The sequence below is a fragment of the Meleagris gallopavo genome, chromosome 4 (assembly GCF_000146605.3).
Source record: "Meleagris gallopavo isolate NT-WF06-2002-E0010 breed Aviagen turkey brand Nicholas breeding stock chromosome 4, Turkey_5.1, whole genome shotgun sequence".
NCBI lineage: Eukaryota > Metazoa > Chordata > Aves > Galliformes > Phasianidae > Meleagris > Meleagris gallopavo.
The window spans coordinates 40,040,564-40,058,639 of NC_015014.2; the positions used below are offsets into that span (position 1 = coordinate 40,040,564).

At 38.6% G+C, this 18,076-nt stretch overlaps 1 protein-coding gene across 2 annotated transcripts in view; it reads left to right on the forward strand.

Moving 5' to 3' along the window:
• The window catches only part of BANK1 (B cell scaffold protein with ankyrin repeats 1), a 130,574-nt gene that overhangs the window by 78,863 nt on the left and 33,635 nt on the right, over positions 1 to 18,076 (forward strand). The window lies entirely within an intron of this gene.

The following is an 18,076-nucleotide window of genomic DNA, read 5'->3' on the forward strand; positions in this document are numbered from 1 at the left end:
TTGATGTAAGAAGCAACACTTTGAAGAGCAGAGACGATCCCGTAATCAAAATTTGAGCAAAATTTACTCTTGAATGTAAGAGAAAGCAAAGATTGGGACAGGTTAGTGATGATTAATATAGAAGTTACGGTTGATAATTAGATCTGTCTTGGCCAAAATGAATGCAACAGTAGGGCACCATGACTAGCACTGATTTTTCATTTAGCATGTGTATGCAGAGTATCATAGATGGAGAATTGAACTTAAGCTCTAAACTGAGAAGTGAATGAATGATGCAAACATGAAGTTTGGTCACAAGCACCGAGGCCACAAAAATGCAGTTTGTCTCCTCTTTTCCTCCCTGTTCCCTAAATGTTAAGTCAGCCCAAAATTGCTCAGCTCACACTTATTTTTCACTCAATTGCTGTCATTATTTATAGCAATACTGAATTTAGCCCAGTTATTTTCACAAAAGTTTCTTTCACTAGACCTTTTCCTTTCTGCAAAGTGGCTCAAATACAGTGCATCTTCAAATCTAGGTAGTGAAATGACTGTGCTCAAAAGCTAGCATTATGTCAGAACAAGTTTGCAATTGTACTGCATCTGATATACTCTCACATGGGGCCCAGGAAAGTGAAATATAAATTTAGACATTGACATCTCCAGGCAAGATATGAATTCTGATGGACAAATCTATCAGATGTTGAGGTTACAGTGTCTGTCTATGCTGTCAGTCTGAAATGATATTTTTGCCCTTAGACTGCTAAGTCTATCAAAAAAATTGTGAAATAAATGGAAAAGCTTTGTATAGTTTGCTCCCAGTTCCAACGTAGCTTATGGATTTGATGTCCTGAGAAATAATGCAGTGGGAAAGGTTAATAGGCCACTATGCATAATAATTTGGAGTTAAAATTCAGAATCATTGCCACTTCCATGCTGTGCAGTTAAAAGATACTTCCACTACACTTTTTCCCAAAAATACACTCCAGTCTGAAAAGGCACACAGTCATTTTTCTTGTTTCAAAACCAAAGATAGTTGTCAAAGACTTTTTATAAAAATCTACTTTAAATGGGTTATGGCTCTAAAAGACTCTTTAGTCTTCCCACTCCTCAGAATGCTTGCCCTCATATCCCTTGTGCTGGTTTCTGAGCTCATTGTATATTTTCTAGTGCTGAACTTCACTGAAGAATGGCAAAAACCTCAAGGTGCTGCTTGTTTGAATTCACGGAACTCCTAGACATGAAATCCATTTGCTGGTTGATCTGCTCTCCTGGACCAAAACATAGGAAATTTATTTTCACTGGATGTGATTTTACAACAAAATGCTAAATTAATGCAGTGCTCTATTCTACTAGAATGATACTTAATACTATTTTCTTACTTCCAGAGAAAAGTGAATTGGAAACTTGCCAGCAGCAAAGCACAGCTGCATTGCCCACAGTGTTCATTAATAGTAGAGCTCACTTGCATTGTCTAGGGGTCACAGCAGGCCTTGATGTGGAAGGTATTTGATGAGACTGATATTAGAAGTTTAGACAGCACTGTGAGAAAATGAAAACGTGATTGCCAACTTTCACTGAGCTCATTTACAACCTTCTGACTGTCAGGCATGTTTTAATTTCTTGTGTTCAAAACCTTGATTTGATGCAGAAGGCTGTTGGTCAAATGAGTGTTGCTATGTACTGTGATGTTTGGAACAAGACAAATAGTATCCATTTAAATGAGGTTATAGAACCTAGTTTATTGGTAGCTGTAAACATGCTTGCTCCTGCAAAATGATGAGCCTCAATTCAGCGGAGGTTCTCTTTCTTGAGTTCGTTGCAGTACTGCAGCACAGACTACTGAAATGTAACACAACTCATGTAAAATGCATAAACTCATGTCTAGCTGAATGCAGTGAGTTTGCAGAAGCATCTGTAATTCTGAACATGCTAAGCTGTTTTGATGGGACTTGGATATAAAAGCTTTTTGGACGATAGTGTTATTGAAAAGCTTTCTCCAGTTACATCATGATTGCTGATCTGTAACCATCTTAGTCTTTTTACAGATAGACAGCTGATAAGAACAAAACAAAACCTGAATTGAGTGTTTTACCTTAAAGATAACTCAACAATTAAGAACAGAGCTTAGAGTATTAATCCATTGATTCTTATACATGATGATGTTGGAAGTGATATTCCTGCTTTATTCATTTTTAATTAGTGGAGAAAAAAAATCAGGCCTGGGGAGTTTTAACATTTTCTGGACTTTAAAAGGTGAAGAAGCAGAAATCACTATGTTATGACAGTGCAGTGATGAGAGTAGTTAGGGCCTGCTTGTGATTGCATTATAACTTCTTGATCTACAGTGAAATCATTTATCACTTATCCTGTGGATAAATAGCTGAGAATCAGACTGAAAGAACTTAGGTTTAAGCCCTGAGTTTTTTTCTGGTAAATATGAGCAAGTGAAGTCTGTAATGCAAGATTTGTAGAGGAACGTTGAAATGATGATTTGAGTCCTCTGAGTAGTGCCAGGAGCAGTACAGAGACTTTTCGTGTTTGAAACCCTGATTTCACAACTGCCATGCATATACTAAAATAGAGATTCAAGGTAAGGAATCAGAAGGTAAAGCAGTTAAGGTAGTTGTGTTTTGTTTGTATTTCCCTTTGTCACTACTAAAATAAGAAGTGAAGTTTTGTGTGGAGCATGTGGCATAAAGTGATGGGCTTAGTACTGTGTATGAGAAAGTTTGCAGTACTGTGAATTTTAGTGACCAAAAACTGTCATGTTGACTAAAGTTACTCCATGGTTTTCCAACTGCTAAAAAGCTACTTTGTAATCCCAGTTCCAGTATAGTTTCTTTTGAAGAATTTGTCATGTGGATAGAACTGAAAAGTGCTGTTTGCATTTTTGTATATTATTATTCAGAAACAGACAGAAGGATTCTCTGAACTTTTTTGAAGTTCAGAAGAATAAAATAGAAATTTGGTCAAGAATTTGACAATCTGTCAAGAAGAGTCTGTAGGGCAGCTGTATTATTTTTTACAGGTTCATAGTTGCTAGATGCAATTTACTTATGAAAGGACCAACTTTCAGGTCAGAATATTTGTATCAGCTAGAATGGTGATAACTTTTCTTGGAAAAGGAGATGAACATGAACTGAAACATCTTTTAAATAATTTTTAATCATGATAGAAACAGCAAGTATAGGTAAAGTTAGATAAAGCTTCTTTATCAGTCTTGGGCCAAGACTGATGCAAACCTATCAGAGGTTTAAAGTGAATCCCTATGGTCGAAGAGAGGAGGGATTAGGACTGGGGAAGGAAAAAAGTGGAGGTTAGTAACTAGAGGGAAACTGTATTTGGCTCAGGAAATCTCTTGATACAGAGAAAATTAAAGGTATGTTACCATACGTCGACTGTTAGAACAACATTGGATGCACCACTGATTTGACCCAGTATGCTCATTCTAATTTTCTAGTGGAACCAAAAGCTTTAAAGCAGTTTTTTGCCCTGGGATTCCAGATGAGTTACTAAGTAGCAATAGTGTCTAATGTGTGTGGTAATATCTATCTAACAGAACAGTGCATGGGGACCACAACAGGCTGTAGAGGAGCTGCAGCTGGAGTTGGTATCAAACCCTATTCAGCACTGGTCATCAGCTTTCTTGCTTTAGTGGAAAAGTGAGGTCAGACTCAGTGATATGCCACATTTCGTGTGCTCTACTGGCAGAATTTGCTTGCACTGTTTTAGCTTTATAAAAGTGATCACTCTTCAAACTAGAAAGAAGAGAAAATGAGAGACAGCTGTAGATTCTCAACCTCTGTGCTTACAGTTTCCCATGGTTAGAGTTTCTGGCTGTGTTCTTCAGGTGCCAAGTCAGTTCTCTAACAGGGCTGTTTTGCTGTCTGTTTTAAAATCTGCGGCTTTTCTCATTTGCATCCATACCAAAACAAGAAGAGAGAGATAACATTATAAGCAGTCAGCCTTTTGCTCAAGAAATGTTGGTACAAAGTTCCACTCACAGTATTATCTTCCTTTGAAAGATATTGTTTATTATATTACAGTTATTGTGATTATACTTTACCATTATTTCTTCTTGTCTGCCATTTTTTATTAAACTGTCAGACACAGATTAGTAGAGCCTTCTTCAGATGGAATCTTTCTATTCTTCATCTGCTTTTGCTACTTATTTTATTGTTTGTTAATTTATCATGAAAGTCATTGTTTGAGATCAGAAAACTCAATTTAAGTTCACATCTTTTAGCATATTTCTTTCTTGTTGAGCTTATTTTAAAAATTATTTCCTCCTTAAGGAAATGCGTGAATATAAATCATAATGGTGAAAGCAATTAGAATAATTGCAGAAGTTGTTGTTATCAGTAGATGATAGAAGCTCTGTGCATTTCCATTACTTCTGCAGAATTCTGTTTTGAGTCTCGTTATATCAAGGTAGTGATTTGCATTTTAATGGGGGAAGCGTGAAACAGGGTCCAGTAACTCTTGAATTGCTATTTAACAAAGGGACATTGTTCAGATTGTGGAGTACTTTATTTTAAAGACTTGGTGGCAAAGCAATATGGATGCAGGTGTACGCTTTCTGTCACTGCAGAACATTAAGGACATATGTGTGCTTGACACATGCATGTACCTCTTAAGTTTTACTATTTTTTCAACAGTTGTTTGTTTGGGATTTTTTTTAAAAACCTGGAGTAGACTGTTCTCTGTAGTATACAAAATACCTTAGCCCATGAAAGAGGTGGAAAGCAGCTTCCACTTCATGTCAAAGCGGCCATAGAGGCAGCTGGAGCATTCTGGAGAATGGTACCCTGGGAGCTACAATTTCGTTTCTCCTAAGCTTGAAATGAGGGAAGAGCTTATAATTCCCATTTCTTCTTCTAACAGCCCCCAAATTCTTCCCTGTAGGTTTCAGGCATTGATGTTTTTCTGCCCTTATTTGGATTTTACTCTTATTCAGATTGTAATCTTTTTAGGGGAATGAGGCAGTTTCATTTTAGGGAAATGAGACAAACTTCATCATACATTGGCTTCAGGAGTACCATGTTAGTGTTCCACTATTGGGCCATAGCTCGGACTGTGCTATATAGGAGCCTCAGTTGAGCTGATTTAGATGTTTCTAAGCAGGAGGGATGCTCACGTGTATCTGTAGTTACTTTGCATTGGTTTTGAAGTTCTGGATGATCTTAAATTAAACAAAACAAGAATGCAGTAATGCCTGTTTTATGTCATACTGGAGATAGTATTTGCAGTTTCTTTGGATGTTGAGAGGAAAAGATTATTTCTACTCCTGCTTCAGCTAGGATGCTGCTTTTCTTCCTAGTACATGATGTTTTTCTAAAAGGGAATTATGTGTATATAATATAGCTTGATGTATAGATTGAATGCATTGAAAATCTGAGATCAGAAAAGAAAGCGTATAGAGCACTGAACTGATTTTTCTTGTCAAAATCTGTAAAAGAGGCTTCTGGAAACTAAATGTGAGGCATGCACTTGGTTTTAGCCTTGAAACCTGCTGCCTGAGGAAGTACACATAGGGATCTCATGGAGACATTGCATTTGTTTCTGTTTGTTTTCTCTAACAGAGAAAGTAATTGAGGATAAAAATGTGTTTTTCACATGGAACAGAAAATCATAATGACAGTGTGAACTTGTCATCTGTCTGGACTACAGTAAGGCCTTTGCCATGGTAGCCCACAACATTCTTCTCTCAAAATTTGAAAGATATGAGCTTGATGGATTTGATGGACGAGGAATTGCCTGCAAGAGGCAAACTCAGAGAGTGGTGGTCGTTGGCTTAACGTCTGGATGGAGATCAGTGATGAGTGGTGTCCACCAGGGGTCAGTGCTGGGACCAATACTGTTTAGTATTTTCATCAGTGACATCGACAGTGAGATTGAGTTCACCCTCTGCGAGTTTGCAGGTGACATCAAAACTGTGTCATGTAGTGGACATGCCTGAGGTATGGAATGCCTTTGAGCAGGACTTAGACAAGCTTGAGTGGTGGGCCCAGGAGCAAGGTCTGCACCTGGGTCGTGGCAAACCTCCACTACTAACACAAGCTGGTGGATGAGAGGATTGAGTACAGCCCTGCTGAAAAGGTCTTAGGGGTATTGATGGATGGTTGATGCAAAGCTAGACATGAGCCAGAAATGTGCCCTCACAGCCCAGAAAGCCAACCGTATGTGGGCTGCATCAAAAGATTCGTGGCCAGCAGGTCAAGGGAGGTGATCCTGCCCCTTGACTACGCTCACCTGGAGTACTGCATCCAGATGTGGAGTCCTCAGCACACAAGAGAGATAGATCTGTTGGAGTGCATCCAGAGGAGAGCCACAAAAATGATCCAAGGGTTGGAATGCCTTCCCTACAAGGACAGGCTGAGAGAGCTGGAGCTGTTCAGCCAGGAGAAGAGAAGGCTGAGAGGTGAACAGATAGCAGCTTTCAGTATCTAAAAGGGAGCTGCAAGAAAGAAGGGGACAAACTATTTTAGTGGGGTCTGTGGTGATATGACAAAGGGAAATGACTTCAAACTAAAAGGGGAGATTTAGGTTGGATATAAGAAAAAAATATTTTACAGTGAGAGTGATGTGGACTGGAGCAGGTTGCCCAGAGATGTGGTGGAAGCCCTGGGGACATTCAAGGCCAAGCTGGACCAGCATTAGTATTCTCAATTTAATACAAGCTTTAGACTCTCATGAGGCAGTTCTTCACCTTGAAATCAATTTCAAGGTACAAAATCATTATTTGATGATCTGCCCCATAGAATGTAATACATGTTAAGAGTTGTATGTTCTGTCACAAATATTCCACATTTCTAAGCTTTAATTATTGCTTAGAGAGCTTTGTAAGGTCCATTGCAGAACCACTGGTTTTTATTTCTTTCGTGAAGATCTTGATATTTCTTTTTTTTTTTTAATGTTTTACTGAAATTTCATTATTGTTTCACAATACTAAGTGAGGTGGTTTTGGAAGTGTGGAAACACAGCTACAACATATATAATGCAAGTAAATGAAGGACCCTAATATAGAAGCAATATAAATACAAAAAAGGATTTGTGCAATTAGTTTTGGAAAGAGAGTGGTCTTTGTTCTCAGTGTAAGCTAAGTTTCATTATTTATGACATCCTATTGCCCTTTTTCATGTGATCACCATGATCGTGTTTGGGTATCTTGACTACATTTGATAGGGAAACACATCCTGGCCTTGTGCTGAGTTCCAGTCTGGCACGCAGCTCCTGCTTACATCAGTTACGGGTGTGCAGAACACAGTGCCTTGTGGCCCCTCCCTTGTGGGCAACAGATCAGTCTGTGGGCCTGATTCTTCTACCAGTGTAAAGACATCAGTATCTAATATGGGACCTTCAACATGAGATTCTCTAACAAGGCAGATGCAGAGACAAACATACAGGCTGTATTTACAGAACAAGATAGACACGTTGCAGATGTCTCTTGGTCTGTGTTCCCAGGTAGGATGTCCGGAAGGCTGTGTGGTGAGAAACACGGGAGGGAAGCAGTTGTGCTTTCTGCAGATCCATTCTGTGGTCATTGGCAACAGTTTAATCAGATGATAAAAACTTTTTTCCAGCACAAAAGCTGCCTCTACAACAGCAATCTCAGAACAATTTCCTGAGTATGCTTATTCTGTGTGCTTCCAGCTATCTAGCTATTTTAATTTGCTTTTGTGAATTTCTATCAGCTAGATTATTTTTTACTGTCTTGAAGCCAGAGTTTCCATGCTTTTGTTCAGTGTCAGTAGTCCTTTATCCTACAAGCATTTGTACTGTAAAATACAGAAATATAATGCTATCTAATGAAAATACGGCTGTGGGAGATGATTCACTCCTGCAGTGAATGTATCCCCATTATTAAACCTTGCAAAACTACTGTGGCCCAGCTGCTTGCTAAATTCATTTGATTTTTCTGATATAAATTGACATTTGTATTTAAGGTCCTGACGTTATTTCCTCCTAAATTGTCTCCAAAATTGAGCTACCAGTGCTGCAGAAGTGCCATCAAATTTCTTCTGAAGGAGTGGAAGTCTTTCCCTTAACTTATTTGGAAGCTGGGGCCAGAAGCAAGATTTATGGCAAAATCTTTGTTAGTATGTCTCCTACAAGTATCCTCTGTCTTTGTTTCATGAGTTATTCCATGTGCAGAGTTGGAGAAAAGGTAGCAATTTTGTGAGGAATGTGTGTTGTGAGGGTGGTATATCTGCAACATAAACTATCTTAGTGTTAATGGCCAACACTGTTCTAACTGGAAAATAGCTGGGGAATGCAAAAACAAAGCAAGACGATATTTTGTATGGCATGTGTGAAATTCATGGCTGGCTGGTAGGGACATATGGAGGATTTTGAGAAGCATTATATCACATTTTATAACCACTAACAACCTCCCCAAGAACACAGACTGAGGCTAGAGCCTAGTGCTGATCAGATCTTGTACTGTAGGCAGTTGTTTGCCCACAGGAATTGAGAAAGGGGAAAAGTTTTTCTCATTTCTTGTTTCTCGATTCTCCATTTGTGGATGCTTAGGGAGCCTAGAATAATTCAGCTGAGGCTGGGGGAATTAGTGTGGCTTAAAACTAACAACTGAAATATATGAATCAGGCCTATAACTTCAGGTTTTGGGGGAGGTGGAAAGAGGTCAGATCTGAGGAAATTTGAGAGGTTCTGTGTAAAATTATAATGGATTTAAGTTCTGATGGAAACAACGGAACACATTCATACATCACCTAGCAGCACAGTATGTTCCAGGTGGATTTCTGTACTTCACTGCAGCAAAGAGCTGCCATGTTAGCTCCATGTAAAACAAAACCTAATATTTCAAACATGTTCTCCATCTTTGTCAGGCCCTATTAGAATGCTTTTCCTTCAGTTCTTATGCAGTATGGGACTTCTCATGTGTACTGGGAACTATGTTTGCATCAAGCGAAACACCCCACTGGTGCCTGGTTTATTTCCTCGCAGCCTCTATCCCTGTATTGTTAGAGAATGTCCCGGAGAGAAGAGGGAGAGTTTTTGCAGTGCCAGAAAGTGAAAATAACAGGTCACTCAGTACAATTAAATGTATTTATTTAAATAGTGAGATAGTTTTACAGAAAGTTGGCTATTCCCCCAGACCATTTTTGAGTCTGAAACACACAGGAATAGTAACTAGGCAACAGATGAGCTGGTGGCACTTGAGTCACTTAAGGAGGATGATGGAAGAGTCCCCCAGGTGAAGGGGTTGGCACTCATGGGAAGTTGTAGTAACCAGTCTCTACTCAGCAAGAGCACTAGAGAAAGGAATAGAGATCTGAGAAAAATGAAACCAAGCAGTATAAGTGTTGTTGAACACCAAAGCAGAGATGAGGTTATTCAGTAAGCAGGATGTAATCAAGGCCATACAGCACCTTGTGGAGATAGTGTCGTGGCTTGTATACTTCTCTTAGTACGAAGTTACCCCCTTGCCTGTGCACCACTGTACCTTTCCCTTGATCTTTTCATTCCTGTTGTTTCCAGGTGTTTTACAAGAGTCATTGTAGTTATCTCCAGATACTCTCAAATGCTTTTTCTTTGTGAACCTCACAGAAGAGATGAAAGACTTGTCCTCAGATGGGTCTGCTAAGTGTTGCAGAGTGGAGGTAAATTGTGCTGCTCCACTGATTTTTAAGAAATTGCTACGTTTGTGAAGAACTGCTTGTATTCTAACAACTATTCACCTTCAGCCACAAATTCTAAGTGATTTCATAAGTAGTGTGTGCATACAAAACCCTCTTTTCATGTGAAGAACATTAACTTATTTTCTAGATTTGTGTTATGAGAGTCATCTCTTTTGCCTAAACAGGAGTCAAAGATGACAATACTTCATGCTTTATTAATTTTACATCTGGAAAGTCTTTCCATGTGGGCCAAGTGTTTTGTTCAAGTGGCAATGTTGTGTGAATAAAGGGTACAGTGATCAAGTATAAAACCATCATTTCAAATCTCTCTCTGCTTAACCTCCTTGATGGATGTATAGCATACTGCTTTTCAGTGAGAATGAAGATTTTTTCCATTTCTGTTCAGATGCTTCCGTATCTTTCTGTAGCAGTTATTCTGACCTCAAAGTAATAGCGTTTTGCATTCAGGAAATTTTAGTTAAAAAGAAAATGGCATGACATTTCAAAATGCAAGGTTTTTCCTGTTTCTTTACAAATGCAAAGTTAAAAGCATTCTTGACAAGGAGTTGGTTTGGTTTTTTTTGTTTTGTTTTGTTTTGTTTTCCTTTTAAGTGCATGTGTATGGATTACCTGTACTTAAATTTTGTGGTATGTTCACTTTTTTGAAAATGCTTTTAAAGTATTGAGTTCTGCACTTAAACATTAAACAGTTAATAATTATGAGATGTTTACTACTGTAAATAGAAGAGAATTAGGCTGCTAGATTAGTTTGACTTGCAATTCAGTGAAAGCCTGTTTGCGTATATAGTATGGGAAGATTTGGGGGTGACTCGGGTTTTCCACTAGATGTGCTGATTTAGTTGAACTGCTGCAATTACACTGCAATTTCAGAGTATGTCTCAAGAAGAACAATTTTATAAACTATGATACTTGTGCTCATGTGGAATTAATTTGACAGAAAGCCACAATGAAAAACATAATGCATTCCTGAGATTGGCACTCTTTATAGCTGCTTTGTGAAACAAAAGGTGTATAAATATAATTTCTTTGACCAGTTTTCCTGTACTGGCTGCAAAGGACATTGTCTGAAAATCTAGTCTGGTGATTGATCTGGTACATTGTTTAGATGGGAGACCTGCAAAGTATTAAACATGAGAAGAGAGAGCTTGTTCCATAGAATTTCTCATTGTTCACCTTAATAAGTTTCTCTTCATTACTTGTTTGAGTTTTAATCTACTGCGTGCGAAGTTTGGGCTTGAAGTTTGCATGGCAAGGAACCTGACTGGTAGCTTGGGTTGCATGCTCCTGCACTGTGAGGACTGCAAGGTCAAGTTCTCTAAGCTGGCTGGAGGTGCAGGATTCTCTGAAGGAGCCTTTTCTGTACTTGTACTTCAGAATTTTTCAAAGCTCTATTTTGCATGGATTTGTTTTTCTTACGTAGTTAAGCCTATGTGAAGGCTGCACTTTTTTTTTTTCTTCTAAACTGGAGTAGTTGCAGTCTTTTGTTATATGTGGCAATCAGATGTTTAAACTACCAACAGAAAAAGAAATCTAAATGTCTTGAGTGGTTAAACAGACGCACATACTGCAAAACAGAATGAAATACAAAAATGTGTGTGGAAGCTGCTCCTGAACCTAAATTAGGTTGAATAGTAATGGTCACTATTTCAGCATGTGGACATGGGCTGCGATGAAAAACATATTTCCTTGAAATATTATCTTCAAGTATCCTTTCTTTCCCCTAAAAAAAAGTCTTTTGTGTCAACTTTTAACTCCTCTGATCTGCTATGACGTAAAAGCATCTGTAAGTACTTTAGTAGTTTAGTACTTTAGCTTAGTACTTCAAGTACTAAGCCTGCCTTCCCTTAGAAACATCAATGGTTTGTCGTAGAAATGAGGTTATCATTCATCTTTTAAGATTTTGAGTCAATAAATAACCACACTGAGTATCTACACTGGAAGACTGCTGAAGTATGAAACCTCAGTTCAGTTCTTATGTTTAATCAGTTGATATTACAGGGGAAGTTTGGTAGTGTGTGTTCATCTGTTCTTACTGTCTTCCCTTAAGCTTTTTATTGCCTCTTCTCTGCTCACTCACTTGAAAGACAAATCTAGGGCACAGAGGACCCCGTAGTTTCCAAAACCGTGCAGCTGAACTTCATGGGAAAGAGGTATGGTTCTTTCATTACTTCTTTCTACTTTATCCTTGTATGGGAAGGGAAAATGATGTGAGGTCTGCATCCTCTCAGCTATGACTCCAGTTTCATGATTTGCTTTCTGGCAGCACAAGTGGGGGTTATCAGTCTTGGACAGATCTTAGGAAGAAGATCAAAAGCAAGAAAATGCGCTTGTGTTTCAGTTATTTTACCCTTCCTTCCTGATGTGCCAAACCACCATCATCATTAGTGAAATGTTTTTAGTGAAGTGTCAGAACTTTACTCATCTGCCTTTTTGCTGGAAAATGTAGGTACTGCTCATCTGCCGTCAGTATTTTCATCATGTCAGTTACACAAGGCTCTTCCATGACTGCAGAATCTGCTGTGCCATCCCATCTGAATCAGTGGTGAAGAAATAATGAAATCAGTTGGGGTCGTCTTAGTACTTGTGAACCTTTGTTCATTTATTAAGCTTGAGCTACTAAATATGAATGCAATAGTCTGTAACCACGTGGGTAGGAGACACTGACAACAAGTAACCCACAGGACACTGAACTGCAGGCATAGCCAGGTCGTGAAGCTGTGTGTATCTGCCATACTGAGTAAGACCCATGATCTGATGGTATCTCTTCCTGTGCAAGTTTTCAGTGATATAGCTAGAGCCTAGTGCTCCACAATGTAGTAAGTTGATGAATTCATGTCTTGAACCCCAATATCCTTGTTGGTCTGCCAATCTCTAGTTCTTCTATCAGTCTACCCTATCAATCTAGATACTGAGGCTAGAAATTGTGCAGAATGCCAAGACTTGGAGTGTTTGAATATTTTTAATATTGGTCGTGTATCTCTCTTGCCCTGGGTATGTTTATTTTGTTATTTTCGGGTTCTACAGCACTCAGCAGCACAGTGGTTTGTCTGGTAGTTACAGGTAGATTAACCTTTCAAGTACGGTAGGCAGGAATGGAAATACTCATATGTAATACAATTAGGTTATGGTGTTCTTCATCTACTTCAAACCACAATTTCTTTGCAATAGCATTGTCTTTTCCTAATGGTGTCTTCTAAAGCTTTTGAATTTAAAGTGTATTGAATTTTAAGGTTTCTTTTTCATCCGTTCCTGTTTCATAAGCAGAGTTCTATCTCTCAATGCTCCACAGTTGTCTGATGTGACAATAAATTACCTCTCTTCAGTATTAAAGATTATTTGAAAATAGCTTCCAAGCTACGCAATAAATCCCGCTTCTAAACTTTTTTAGTATGTGCTGCTATGTGAAGTTGCACATATTTTGATTTTGCTCAGTGAAACATGAATAGCAAAAGCAGCCCATCACAGTATTTGTGTCAGAGCTTATACACAGTATTAGATTTTCATAAAAGGGGAATTCACACTGTGACAGAGAAACGAGAAGACTAGGCCAAGCCATTCAGCAGTCTAATGAAAAAAAAAATACCAGAGTACTGTGGGGAAAGTTGATACAGTACCATCTCTGCCTTGCTTGGTTATTGTTGCCCGCCAGGATTGCCACGTCTAATAGGCGGCCTCCTGTGATGACTGACCTTGATGTGATAGCTGGGAGCTGTGGTAGAGTCCATTTGCCTGGAAATTGTGGAGCAGTTTTTAGAGGTGCATTTTATAGACCTCTAGGTTCAAAAATTCTTCTTGCCTTGCTAGATGTGTTCACACACACACACACGAAAAGGCTTTAGAGTTTCATGTAAAGTATTAAAACTCTCTCTGAGGTTGACAGACATTTTTCTGCATGTGAAGATCTGTCCCAAGAGTGTTATCCTGCAGGCACATGTTGCAGCTGCTACAAGATGACTGGTGGAGGCCTCAGGGGAAAAAATAACACAGGATTCCTGACCAACTGTTACTGTTTCTCTCTTCCTTCTCTGCTGCTGAGGACCTTGCAGTTCCTGAGCTCTTGTAAAGCTACCGAGCCTTTACACTCTGGTGTTCAGGAGGAAGAGAAAAAATGGAAGGGAGGTGGGAAGTATTTCATTTAAAAAACAAATGAACAAACCTACAACTGTATCTCCTGTTAGGAAAAAGAAAATTCCCTTAAAAAAAAAACAAACAACTAATGTGATAAGGTAGAATCCAGTTGCTCTTAGCTCCAGTATCTCTATTTGCTCATACTGCTCTTCTGTCATATAGTGTTATATTATTGATGGTAGTGGCTGCAAGGTGTCTGGGAAAGAGATGGGAGTGGGAAAAAACAATCTACTAATGTATTGCATTCCAGGTTCATTAGCATGTTTTACTCTAATGCAGCAGGTATATCTGCCAAATGAAAAATTTGGCCCACTGCTCTGAACTAAAAGCTGGGTAACTTAGCTTCTGCATCCTGACTGTGAATTAGAAAAATTTAAGTGACAGCAAAGTTAATTGCACAGTCTTAACACTACTGCTATTAAATAAGAATGCAGTGCTGTAGGAAGCCATGTGCTGAGCAACAGATATAAGCTGTTTTCTCTTTTTTCTCTCTCTTCCTAGGCTCTGTCCTCCTCTGCTTTTGTTTTGTTCTTTACTCCTTCTTTCTGGTCTTGAGAACTGAAAGTGCTCACTGAAAATGTTATGTTTGAAAACCATATTCATGTCAAGTTCTAATCTAGTAACAGCTGCCTTTAAAATGACTGTCAAATACATTTTTTGTGAGCTGTGCTTGCTAAGCATTTTCTAGTACTGATGTCATTAGCATAAAAGAAAGCTGATTACTCATTTGATTGGTTCCCCCCCCACATGAAAAAGTAGTATTAGATTTTTTTATAGAAATTATAAATATCTGTTTCTTAAAGTTTACTTCTCTCTTGCCCTCTCAAAGCAGGATAGGCCTCAATGCACATCATGCCATAAAATGTAATTTTTATAACTTTTAGCGGGTAAGCAGTTGCTCCCTTCCAGCAGCATTTGATTTATTTCAGCCATCAGTTAGAGGCTGTATTTATTTTACATTCATGTGAAACAGTCCTGTGTGTTTAACCTTTCTTCAGCAATGGCAGATTTTATGGTATATAGCAGATAATTCAACATTAGGCTGTTCAACCCTTATTTGCTCATACAAAATTCAGAGGGCATGCAATGATGCATGTAACAGGTGTATTTAAATGCTAATGGATTTTATATGGAAAGTAGCTTTACAATTGTTGGCAGACAGAAACAAGAGAAGCAGTGCATCACTTCATATTTTCCAAGAGGTCACGTGAGTCTAACTGCAACTGGCCCCTGGTACAGGCCACATCTATCTGCTCTGCGAGGAGTATCAAAGAAGTGGGTGCACACTGGTTTGTGGCTGTTCATAGAGCAGAGACAACTAGATGCATTCCTTAAGATATGGGAGCAGGCAGAGGAAAATAATACACAAGACCAGAACAAACTGACCTGCTTCTTTTAGTCCTATTGTTGGTGAACTCACGTATTGTATTGTGTAACTTTTGTTCTAATATCAGGAATTTCTCTTTCTAGAAACATTTAAGTGAAACACAGTGTTACTCAAATCAGTGAAATTTGTTTTGTTAAGTTGCCAGTATCATCTTTAAGAAAAAAAGCCATGAAGATGAACTTCATATTGCTTGCATACTTGTGCAAAACTGACCTGAGTTAGACTGGATTTTTTGCCACTTTTGGCTTAAAACTTGCTTATAGAGTTCTTAAATTATGATCTGCATTTTACAAGAAGAGGAAGTAAAGCGTGTAGCGGAGCCTGTTTCTTGTTTAGCTCTTAATTGCTTTGACTACAGTCATTGTCCTTCAGTTTATATGTGATGTACCTGAGCTAAAACAATTAACTGGAGTCACCAACAACAATTTTCTAATATTTGAATCTGAAAGCCAAAATATGCACCAAGTTTTAATCTATACAGAGTTAAGCAAACTAAGAGAGGACCTTAGTTGGCCTTTGAAAACAAAGCTCTTCTGAGGCTAATAATATATCTGTTTGACTAGAGGTCTAATTTACGTGATATGTGTTTTGAAGGGAGAACTGTGTTTTACTTTATTTCCTGTCTTTGTTTCTCATGAAGTGTCTAATTTTAGCACATGCTGTACCAATATTTTTGCCACAGAAGAAATGCTTTGGTAGATAATTTTTGCTGGTGTGTGTACACAGCCTGAAGACAGTAGCCTTTTAATTGATACAGTTGAGTGCAATACAGATAATAACTGCTATTTCAACTAGTCTTCTCATCCTCTCTTAGCTATTGTTTGGGAATGTAAAGGTGATTTTTATAACCTGAATATAAATGCCTATATCTGAAAACTCTGACTATTGATAGCACATGTATCTGGAACTTATTCTAGAAATACCATGGCATTTCACAGATGTAGGCTCTTTATCCCACTCCTCTTAAATTCAGTTCTAAAAATAATGTTGGCTAGACAGAGCAAAACTCCTGCTGGTTTCTATGAAAGAAGAAAGATTTCCAGGAACACAGCAGGATCAAGAGGAAAAAGCTAAATCTCAGAAGCCATCAGAGAGCTTAGAATATCCTGTTACTTGAATGCAGAACACAAGCTGTACTGTGACTTTATCAGCCTCCAAAATGTAATTCTTTTGATATAAAGTACATCATCTGCTTAACATTGTAGAGCAGCACTGTGTGTTGTATATTTAGAATACAAAGCAGAATATGGAGAATAATTTACTGTTGCTGTTGAGTTAGATAAATCATAGACGTTCAGATAGTAGCATAGGCACAACTGCATTTGACTCCAGTGAATAAGATGCTTTTAAGTAATCTTGAGCACAGGGTTTTGAAACACAACATCTTGAAATACTGTATGCTCTTCTCCATGAAACATCCCCATTGTACTGGAAGGGGATTGGAAGACTCAGGGGCTGTATGCTTGTTATATCTGCTCAAGGCCTTCCCTGTCCTTGTCCTTACCTTCAAAATAGTCACTGGTCCAAAACCTTACAAAACATAAGATATTTACTCTTCCTTTTTAAGCATAAGCTCTTCAGTTGTGCTAACATTAACTTTTCTGTAAGCCTTCTCTTTCACTGTCTGGTTTCCATCTCAGATACCATTGTTTAGCTACTGTACCCCCGAAGAATTTTGCAGCCCTCATTGATATTATGGTCATCTAAAAATAATTATGCTTTACAAAGCCAACATTCTCATATTTTCATATTACTGTTGAATAAGAGAATCAAAGAGCTCTTTAGAGCCAATGACCGTTTTCTTCCTTTCCAGATAAAATTTTTGTGCATGTGCAAACTAGATGAATATAGGAATAAATAGATATAAATTCTAAAACTCTTCTGTTATTCTCTGTCAGTCAGGCACTGCAGCTGACTCTTTTTAGCTGAGAAAATAGAGCATTTTTTTGTTTCATCGCAGGTGTGAGTTGTGGAGGTGTGAGGGACTCAGATGAAGCCATGCCAGGGTTTTGTTCAGCTGGACAGCAGCTTCTGGAGAACTGTCATGAGCTGACAGAAGGAAGCATTCATTGCGTGGTGGCTGCTGCTTGATACTGACATAGCCTGAAAAGCTTTAGCAATGAAGGTTGTGCCGCACATGTCCCTTTTTAGAGGGTTATACTTGTCTGATATGGTGGGTTGACTGTAGCCAGCAGCTAAGTGCCCACACAGCAACTCGCTCACACACCTCTGCCCTGCCTGTAGTGGGATGAGAGAGAGCAGGAAGAGAAAATGCGAGAAAACTCGTAGATCAAAATTCATACAGTTTAGTAGGTGAAGGAAGGAGGGGAAAAAAATACAAGCAAAGCAAAGGAAGTCGTTCACCACCTCCCACAGGCAGTCTGAAGCCCAGCCAGTCTCCAAACAGCATCCACCTTGCAAGCTAGAAATCCCACCCTCTTCTTCCTCCCATTTTTATTGGTGAGCATGACGTTATCTAAAACAAATCTAAAACACAGCACCATACTATGAAAAGAGTTAACTCCATCCTAGCCAGGCCCAGTGCATCCATACTTACACATAATATTCAGATTCCTGGGGGAAATCCTTATGGAAAGGGTCTTTTTCTCACAGCCTACACAATCCATTGTACTTAATGAGCCTTCCACCTTCTCTCTGCTACCCCATAGTTTGCTAAGGGAGCAGAAATTTAATAACTACTCTAAAAGTTCAAACAGAATAATTGTCATCGAGTGAAAGAGAAGCTCTCTGGAGAATGGTTATTATTTTGCCCAGAAAAATAATTAAGAAAAGCAGGAAAAAAATGTATTCTGTTAGATTGAAAAATTAACCTGTTGGTGAGATGGAAGTGCTTTTGTGGAGCTTGCGGTGATTACACAGCCTGTCAAATAGCAATGGATATTTTGTTCAGTAGAAT